The sequence below is a fragment of the Cebus imitator genome, unplaced genomic scaffold (assembly GCF_001604975.1).
Source record: "Cebus imitator isolate Cc_AM_T3 unplaced genomic scaffold, Cebus_imitator-1.0 Scaffold440, whole genome shotgun sequence".
Taxonomy (NCBI): domain Eukaryota; kingdom Metazoa; phylum Chordata; class Mammalia; order Primates; family Cebidae; genus Cebus; species Cebus imitator.
In genome coordinates, this window is record NW_016107755.1 from 192,072 (window position 1) to 202,157 (window position 10,086).

At 46.3% G+C, this 10,086-nt stretch overlaps 1 long non-coding RNA gene across 1 annotated transcript in view; it reads left to right on the plus strand.

Moving 5' to 3' along the window:
- Positions 1-1,692: 1,692 nt before the first annotated feature.
- The window catches only part of LOC119468493, a 19,841-nt gene continuing 11,447 nt past the window's right edge, over positions 1,693-10,086 (plus strand). The window contains exon 1 of the long non-coding RNA XR_005197169.1: positions 1,693-1,707. This is a non-coding gene — a long non-coding RNA (uncharacterized LOC119468493). The remainder of the gene's footprint in view (positions 1,708-10,086) is intronic.

The following is a 10,086-nucleotide window of genomic DNA, read 5'->3' on the forward strand; positions in this document are numbered from 1 at the left end:
AAAAAAAAAAAAAAAAAAAAAAAAAAAAGTGGTATATACATATAATGGAATTTTTTTTAAGAAAGAAAATTCTGATATGAGCTATAATGTGGATAAACCTTGAAGACATTATGCTAAGTGAAATAAAAGCCAATCACAAGAGGGAAAATATTTTATGATTCCACTTTTTTTAAGAGACCGGACTCGGTCTCCAAAAGTGCTGGGATTATAGGCATGAGCTACCATGCTCAGCCTATGATTCCACTTATAAAAGGCACCTAAAGTGGTTAAATTATACAGAAGTAGAATGGATGGTTGCCAGGGCTCAGGAAAAGGGGAAATAGGAAGATATTGTTTACTGGGTAGAGTTTCAGTGGAGGAAAATGAAAAAGTTCTGAATGTGGCTGATGGTAATGGTTAAACAGTAATGTGGATGTACTTGGCTGGGCATGGTGGTTCACGCCTGTTTATCCCAGCACTTTGGGAGGCCAAGATGGGTGGATCACCTGAGGTCGGGAGTTCGAGACCAGCCTGACCAGCATGGAGAAACCCCGTCTCTACTAAAAATACAAAAATTGGCCAGCCATGGTGGTTCACTCCTGTAATCCCACACTTTGGGAGGCCAAGGCAGGCAGATCACGAGGTCAGCAGTTTGAGACAAGCCTGGCCAACATAGTTAAATGCCGTCTCTACTAAAATTACAAAAATTAGCCGAGTATGGTGGTGCACACCTATAATCCCAGCTACATGGGAGGCTGAGGCAGGAGAATCACTTTAGGTTGTAGTGAGGGAGGCAGAGGTTGTAGTGAGCCGAGACCCGTGCCATTGCACTCAAGCCTAGGTGACAAAGTGAGACTCCATCTCAAAAAATAAAAAATAAAAATAAATAAAAATATAAAAATTAACCAGGCATGGTAGCTTATGTCTGTAATCCCAGCTACTCGGGAGGTTGAGGCAAAAGAATCTCTTGAACCCGGGAGGCAGAGATTGCAGTGAGCTGAGATCACGCGATTGTACTCCAGCATGGGCAACAAGAGTGAAACTCCATCTCAAAATAATAATAATAATGTGAATGTACTTAATGCCACTGAACTGTGTGTTTAAAAATGGTTAAAATTTCTATTTTACTACAATTTTAAAAATAAACGCATAATAATAGCTCTTACCTCATAGGGTGATTGTGAGGATGAAGGAGATGAATGTTGGCTGAAGGAAGGGCTAAAATGAGTAACAACATTTATGAGCCTGTCCTGGAGAGCAGGGTTGGGAATGGGAGAGGGAGGGGTGGAGGGACAATTTAACTTTCTACCTTAATACATGTACCCATTGTTTAGGTTTCCCCCAACTGTTATATTTTTATAACTCAACAAAATATAGATGTGGCGGGCTGCTTATATTCTCAAGTTATTGATTTGTTCAGGTCTTAGTGTCCACAGAAAAGGGTATGAGCTTTGGGATCAACATTCTATCCTTGGCCAATATTTGACCTTCTGTGTTTCTCTCCTTATGTGTATCTTTCCCCAGATTTTTTTAGCTTTGCTTACCTTACTCCTCATCCACCCCCAATTAACTTGAGTCTTAGTCACAAAAATCTTCAACCTCCCTGTCTGATCACTAGATCCTCCCTTCTCATCTGGGAAAGGCCCAGACTCAGATAGAAGGGCTCCCTGTCTCTCTGACCCCGTGTCCCCTGAATGCCTCTTCCCCATTTTTACCTGACTTTATTCAGTGAAATCTTCCCTTAGAGCTGATCTTTTAGTTCCTCACTTTGCAAATTGTGAGACCCATTCACCCAGGAGGCCGGAGATGGCTCAGAGCCCAGACAGCCGGAAGTCTGTTTCCTGGGCCGGAGAATGCTGGCAGAAGTCCAGACAGCTGACGTCACCTGGTCCAGATGGCGGAAGCCATTGCCCAACCATAGGAAATTGATGCCAACAACACATTTCTCTATGACTGTCTCCCTCAATCCAGAAAAGCATTTTCCTAGAGAGAAGGCAGCTGAGTAGTAGTGGCAGGTGGCCTGGCCTTCAGACCATGTGATGTGTTGAGTATGAGGCTGGCCGCAGGGTCAGCTGATGGATAACGTGAGACTGGAGCACTAGACTCCAAGTCAGAAAACGTAAGTCTGAGTAGGAGCGTGGCCACCTAACTTCTGACCTTTGACAAATCACTGGATTTCCTTCAACTGGCTTCTTAAAAGCTATGAATAATAATACCTCACAGAAGCTATTATTGCAAGACTGGAATGAGGTCATCTGTATAAAAGATTTCATAAACTTGAAGCAGGACGCCAAGGCAAAATTCTGCCTCTGTGAGAGTCTTCCTGGGAGAAGCAGGTCCCAGGGAGCAGAATGGAGAGTGATTGCAGGCTGATCCCAGAGCCAGGCAGCTGGCACCATGTGAAAGTGGGTTTGCCGCTGCCTAGCTCTGCAATTGGGATGCATAACATAGCCTCTCTGTGCCCACTCAGTAAAAATGAGGATAAGAATGCCCATGTCACAGGGTGGTCTTGGGGGCAGGGGGCAGTGAGTGACTTACTCCAGGTAGAGCACATAGCACAATGCCCAGCGTGTGACAGCACTCACTGCAGAGTAAAAATTAGGAAAAAAAGTCAGGCTGATGAGACCAGGGGAAAGCAAAGGAATGAGGCAAATGGCAAATGGCTCAAGACATATGGCCCTCCTGCTCAGATACTGTACGTAACTCACAAACTTCTGCTTACCATCAAACACCTCAATTTATCAAACATCCCAGCTGACAAAAAAAAAATGCAAGTTACCTCCCTGCTCCCCTGTCATCATCAGTACTGCACACAACACTCTACAGCCTAAGAGCCATCCTACAAAACCCTCGGCAAGCCTTTGTTTCCTTGCAGTCAGCTGCTCTTCTGCTGGCCCGCCTATTGTCCCCTGGAAATGTGTTTTCCTGCTTTCTCTGTTAGGTCTGCGTTCCTCTACCTACAACTGACTTGGTGAATTCTGTTACCCCTGGGCCACCAGCCCAGACAGTTGTTGCTCCCTGCAACATTTTGGCGGCCCATACAGGGAATTCTCCCTCTCCACACAGGGACTCTCTCTCCTTTCCCTGTTCCAACTCAGGATCCTCGAAGGACAGCATCTAAGCACAAAGACAACTGCATGTCTCTGGCCAGAGCTACACTCCAGTGGGACAGAAAGGTGTCGGTCCATGTGGAAGCATCTGATCACCATCGTCAGGTTTGGGTGAGGGACCTGAGTTTTTTCTTTTTTCAGTCTTTCAGCAGCTAGCTTCTAGTATCTCTCTGGCAATTGAAGGTAACTGGCCGGGGCCAATCTCTGGTTGCTTGAAGGCCCAGGGTGAATGGGGCTACCTGCTCTGCCGCAGGGAGAAAGGCTCTTTCCTATCTTCTCTGATCTCAAGTCCCTCGTCCCTGTGTGTGACAAAATTGACAGCAGAAGTTTGTTCGGGGCAAATTCACATGTTTTAGGTAACTCAAACCCTCTCTTTCTCACTCCAAATTCTCCTGTGGAGGCAGGCAGCCATCCTGTTCTGGGCCTTGCTAAACCAGGTGATGTCAGACAGCCTCAGAACTGAGTCTTTCTTACCCACCCCGTCTCCTGGGCCAGCACCAGGTAGAGACCTTCCTTTACCCTTCTTTTTCCTCATACCTGGCTGATCACCCAGCATAAGTGAGTGCCCGGACTGGCCATCCAGCCTGAGGCCCCCACGGGGCCAAGAGGTCGTTTCTCAGAGATCGGATGCCCCTTTTGGAAAGTGCACCCGAGTCCCTCTATGGATGCCAGTGGAACCCACTGTTCATCTCAGCGAGATGCCCCTCAAGAAAAGTGCAGTTCATGCCCCTGATTGACATTGCCCCTGAGCAGCGTGTTTTCCAGCCCCACCATGGGACAAACCCCATCCTTCCTGCAAACTCACCTCTAAGCTGTATTTTAAAGAACTGGGACAAATTCTACCCCCAAACTCTCAAAAAGAAACATCTAATTTTCTTGTATAACACAGCATGGACTCTATGCAGAAAGTTATCAAATTAGCCTCCTCAGTCTCTATAAACAAGAACAAAATAAGGAGGACAGGACTAAGAAAATAACAAACACGGAGACAGAAGGCAGGCGCCACTGTTGGCTGCTTTACAAGCCCCAGCTCCTACTCAGATAACAACTCACAGACTTCCAGCTTATCACCAAACACCTCAATTTTCCAGACATCCCAGCTGACAAAAAAATGCAGGTTACCTCCCGGCTACCCTGGCCTTATCAGTACTGCACATAACACTCTGCAGCCTAACAGCCATCTTCATCCCACAAAATCCCCAGCAAGCCTTTGTTTCCTTGCAGTCAGCTGCTCTCTCACAGACTGCCCACGCCTCCCTGGCAACATGTTTTCCTAATTCCTCTAATAAATCTGCCTTTCTCTGCCTACAACTGCCTTGGTAAAATTTTTTTCTTTTTTCTTTTTCTTTTTCTTTTTTTTTTTTTGAGACAGAGTCTTGCTCTGTCACCCAGGCTGGAGTGCAGTGGCACAATCTTAGCTCACTGCAACCTCCACCTCCCAGGTTTAAGCAATTCTTCTGCCTCAGCCTCCCGAGCAGCTGAGACTACAGGTATCCGCCACTACGCCTGGATAATTTTTGTATTTTTAGTAGAGAGGGGATTTCACCATGTTGGCCAGGCTGGTCTGAAATTCCTGACCTGAAGTGATCAGCCTCCCAAAGTGCTGGGATTACAAGCATGAGCCACTGCATCCAGGCAGTACATTCTTCTACCCTCACACCACCAGCCCAGTTAGCCATCACTCTCCTGAGACACTCAGAAGGCAGTGGCTAGGATGATTCTTCCAGAGGCCATCCTGTGCACCTGCAGGCCCTGGGCTGGGTGGGTGTTCAGCCCAATCCCTAGAGATCCCATGCAAAGAAATGCTGCCCTAACCTACGGTCCACACAACAGGCAAAGCAATTTAGCTAAAATCTGACCATGTCACTTCTCTGGTTAACAGCCCAAATATCCCCTAGCCCATCCACTGAAAAACCAACATCTTAACATTTGAGTCTCCATGATAAGCCCCAAATCCCTCTCCAGCCTCATCCCCTGCTGCCCACAGCTTCTCATGAAAGCTCCAGCAACCCCAAATTACCTGCAGCTTCCCACCTCTGCCACCTGGCTCCTGTTGCCCCTCTGCCCAACATGGTCCCTCTTTCTCCTCGCAAACCCTGCCGCTGCTAACTCCTACTTATCCTTCAAGACACTCAGGCTCAAATCTTTAGAAAGCCCCTGTGCAGGGCCTGCTTCTCCTTCTCCTCCCTTAATTCCTCCTAGCACTTCCATCATTGCACAAGCCAGATTATATCCCAACTGATCACATGTCTGTTTCACACCAGTCTAAGGGCTCCTTGAAGGCAGAGGCCAGCTCTAGGTCATGTTTGCTTCTGTAAACCCAGCCCAAGCACAATGTCAGGCACAGAGTAGGCACTCAGCAGACACTGGGTGGAAAGACTGATGAATGCATGCCCAGAAGTTCTAGTAGCCAATGTTTGTTCATTTGTCTTAAGGGAAGACATTGTTTGCCTGGGGTTGGTGCAAACAATTCCAAGAAATACAGTTTCCCTTTGCCTCAGTGATTTTTTTCCTTTTGTTTTCTCTTGTTTTTCTGAGAATCACCTCTATGCCTCAGACATCCCCTATACCTTAAAAAAAAAAAAAAGACAGAATCTCACTCTGTGGCCCAGGCTGGAGCGCAGTGGCACAATCTCAGCTTACTGCAACCTCTGCTTCCCAGTTCCATGCAATCTTCAGGCCTCAGCCACCCAAGTAGCTGGGATTACAGGCCTGCACCACCATGCCCAACTAATTTTTGTATTTTCTACAGAGATGGGATTTCACCATGCTGGCCAGGCTGGTCTTGTATTCCTGACCTCAAGTGATCCATCCTCCCACAGTGCTGGGATTATAGGCCTGAGCCACCCTGTCTGGCCCTTCTGTACCTCTTTCTTCCCTATTCTGATACTTTGTTTCACCTTCTTTATCACTTTTGTTTCTTTTCCTTTCCTTGGTATTACATTCCTGTGCCTTTGTTGCTTTGTATCCGTTTTTCTTCCTCTTTCTTTTGTGGTTGAGTGGCTCTCTGTGCTATTGCCCTTTAGCCACAGTTGGAAGCTGGTAAGAGTATTCCTGGGGGCCAGGTGCGGTGGCTTATTCTGTAATCCAGCACTCTGGCAGGCCAAGGCAGGGGGATCACTTGAGCCCAGTAGTTCAAGACCAGCCTGGGCAACATAGTGGGACCCTGTCACTATAAAAAATAAAAAAATAGCTGGGTATGGTGGGGTATGTCTGTAGTCCCAGCTACTTGGAAAGCGGAAGCAGGAGGATGACTTAAAATCAGGAAGTGAGCCAGACCCGGTGGCTCACGCCTGTAATCCCAGCACTTTGGGAGGCCAAGGCAGGCGGATCAGCTGAGGTCAGGAGTTCGAAACCAGCCTGGCCAACATGGAGAAACCCCGTCTCTACTAAAAATACAAAAACATTAGCCAGGCATTGTGGCGGTTGTCTGTAACCCCAGCTACTCAGGAGGCTGAGGCAAGAGAATTGCTTAAACCCGGGAGTTAGAAGTTGCAGTGAGCGGAGATCATGCCATTGCACTCCAGCATGGGCAACAGAGCAGTACTCCATCTCAAAAAAATAAAAATAAAAACAGAAAAATAAATCAGGAGGTGAAGCCTGCAGTGAGCTATGATCACACCACTGCACAACAGCCTGGGTAACAGAGAAAGACCCTGTCTCCAAAAAAAAAAGAGAGAGAATCCCTGAGTTTATGACTCTTAGAAAGAAAAAGCAGAGTGTGAAAGGAAGAAAATCAAGCTTTATCATGTACCAAGAAGTTCCAACATTTTACTTCACATAATCTTGGTAATAAATGTGTAATATGGCATTTCAACGAAGCAGGCTATGTTATGCTTCAGTAACAAACAACCCCCAAATCTCCATGGCTTTTATGCAACAAAGCATTGACTCTCCTGCTGCATATTCACAGTGGGTTGGCCAAGGCTCTGCTCTGAGCCGTCATTGTCATAACTCCAGGACTCAGGTTGACAGAGCAGTCACATAGTGGCTATCGCCAATTACTATCATTGAAAAAGAAAAAAAATGTGGAAAAGCATACACTGGCTTTTAAAACTTCCACCTAGAAGGGACCATTTTAATTGGCCTAAGTAAGTCACATAGTCATGCCTGGATTAGTGGGTAGGAGTTAAATGAAGTGGCAAAGTTCAATTTTCTTATATCCCTGGCAGAAAAGAGGAACTCAAGTATTTGTGAATAGGTCTGACAATCACAGTGGAAATTACTGTTCCCACTTTACTGATGAGATGGGTGAGGCTCAAGAAGTTTACATAGTTTGTTCAAGAACATGCAGATGTCTGAGAGAGGAACTGAACCCATGCCTTTTGGCTCCTAGGACTCTGACCTTCCCCTCCACTGGGTTTTTAAGATGTTAGGCCTGGCCAGGCACAGTGGCTCACACCTGGAATCCCAGCACTTTGGGAGGCCCAGGTGGGCAGATCACTTGAGGCCAGGAGTTTGAGACCAGCCTGGCCAACATGGCTAAACCCTATCTCTACTAAAACTACAAAAAATTAGCTGGGTGAGGTGGCACATGCCTGTAATCCCAGCTACTTGGGAGGCTGAGGCAGGAGAATTGATTGAACGTGGGAGGCAGAGGCTGCCGGAGCCAATATTGTGCCACTGCACTCTAGCTTGGACAACAGAGCAAGACTCTGTCTCCAAAAAAAAAAAAAAAAGATGCTAGCCCTTTTCTATCAATTTTTTGGACCCTGCTGTAATGGCTTCCTGGAACCCACAAATAAAGAGAATAAGAAGCCCAGCTTTGCTCACCAGCCGCAGAGCATGACACCTGGTGAGGGGCATCAGAATCTCTCTCCAAAACATTGAGAGACTTCCAATTCCCAAGACAACACTAGGCGGGTCATAAAACTTGCACCACAATTGTTAGAAACCTCCCAGACAAAACTAATTTATGGTAATAGAAGTCAGAATAGGCCAGGCACGGTGGCTCACACCTGTAATCTCAGCACTTTGGGAGGCCAAGGCAGGCGTATCAACTTAGGTCAGGAGTTGAAGAGCAGCCTGGTCAACATGGTGAAACCCCATCTCTAACTAAAACACAAACATTAGCCGGACATGGTGGAGCATGCCTGTGATCCCAGCTACTAGGGAGGCTAAGGCAGGAGAATCACCGGAACCCAGGAGGCAGACGCCGCAGTAAGCCAAGATCGTACCACTGCACTGTAACCTGGCAACAGAGCGAGACTTCATCTCAAATTCGAAGAAAAAATAGAAAAGAAAAAGCCAAAAAACATCAAACTGCTACACTTAAAATGAAGAAAAGAAACAAATTACTGACACATGCAACGACTTGGGTGAATCTCAAAGGCATTGTGCTGAGTGAAAAAAAGTTGGTCTCAAAAGTTATAGACTGTGTGATTCCATTTATGTGACACTTTTGAAAAGATAAAACGATAGCAACAGAGGCTAGATCAAAATAGCAAAAGAGCAGGGAGTTTGTGGGGGGCAGGAAAGAGGATGGGACTGCAAAGGGGTAGCCCAAGGGAGTGTTTTAGGCAGTGGGGCTGTTCTGTTTCAGTCGTGGTGATTACATGATTGATTGTGGTGATTACATGAATCTTTCCACATGTTAAACTCATAGACCTGTCCACTGAAAAAATCAATTTTACTTTGTTAATTTTTAAAATAAAATTATTTTTAACTGAAAAGAAGCCTTCCAGCCCCTCAATAGCACAGAGGAGTTCCTAAAAAGAGGCGCTAAGGAGCTGGCCGCCGTGGAAAGGCATACCACCCTGCCCCCCTGCCCCGTACCAGGCCTGGGATCTTCCCGGGCCCTCAGTGGTTCCCGCTCTCTTCCTTGTCCTCCTGCTGGGCTGGAGTGACCCACAGGTCCCCTCCTTTAGTACCTAAGTTTGGGGGTCTGGGAACCCAGTGTGCTTTGCTCACTCCTTCGCCCCCCGTCCCTGGGATGCAGGTACGAGGTGGTTGCTCATTGACAGAATGAAGGACTGTTCTAGCACGAGGCCTGATCCGTCTTGGCACACTCCACAGGCTATTCTATGTTTAGCCTCCTCTTCAGCTGCCCAGAGGATGTGCCACAGCTGGGAGACATCACTGTCAAGGCGTGGGTCACAAGCTCACTCCTCCTATGAGGCAGGGTTAGCAGTCCTATCATTTGAAGAATTTAGCAATCTGGGTTTATTATTCCTGTCATTCTATTTTTGAAGTACATTTTTTTATACAAATAACATCTGTTCAATGTTTTTAAAATCAGTTAAAAAAAAGAAAAAAGGTAGATCCAGTCCCACTGCCCAGAGTCATACCTGTTACTAGGTCTTCTCTATCTATCTAGAAACATTTATGTGAAGGTAGGCATGTATGTCCACATACATGCAACAGGTATGATTGTCCCACAGCCCCTGGGCTACAAGTAACGTCTTGTTTCTTTGTGGACTCACTCAAATAGAATCTGGTCCCAGCCCTGGCCACCATTGACTGGAACTCCAGTGTCACAGTTTTCAGGCTCCCTCCCTCGGGCCATACAGATGCGCAGGCTTATGCAGTACCAATGGAACCGAAGAGTCTGTTCCTCTGGACACGTGGTCAGCACTGCCAGCTGCTTGCCCAGGCCCATGGGGACCATTAGAAGTCAGACTGCTCAACTGCCCTGGGCTGCTTCTAATCTTCCAAGCATGGCATCAGCGAAGCCAGGGGAAAAATGAACAAATAAACCTTGAAAACAATTTAATATTTAAGAAGAAGAAAGGGAGGAGGAAGAGAAAGTGGAGGGAGAAGCAGAGCATCAGGGTAATCATGCTCCTAGGGAAAGTCGTAAGTCCATAGCACATCCTTCAAGCCGTTTTTGCTTTCACATAGTTGTTTGGGTTTTTAAAAATTACATTGAGGTGGAAGACACCATTTTATATATGTGTGTGTGTGTATATGTGTATTTTTATATTATGTACATATATGTATGTATTTTTATATGTGTGTGTGTGTGTGTGTATATATATATATATATATATATATATAT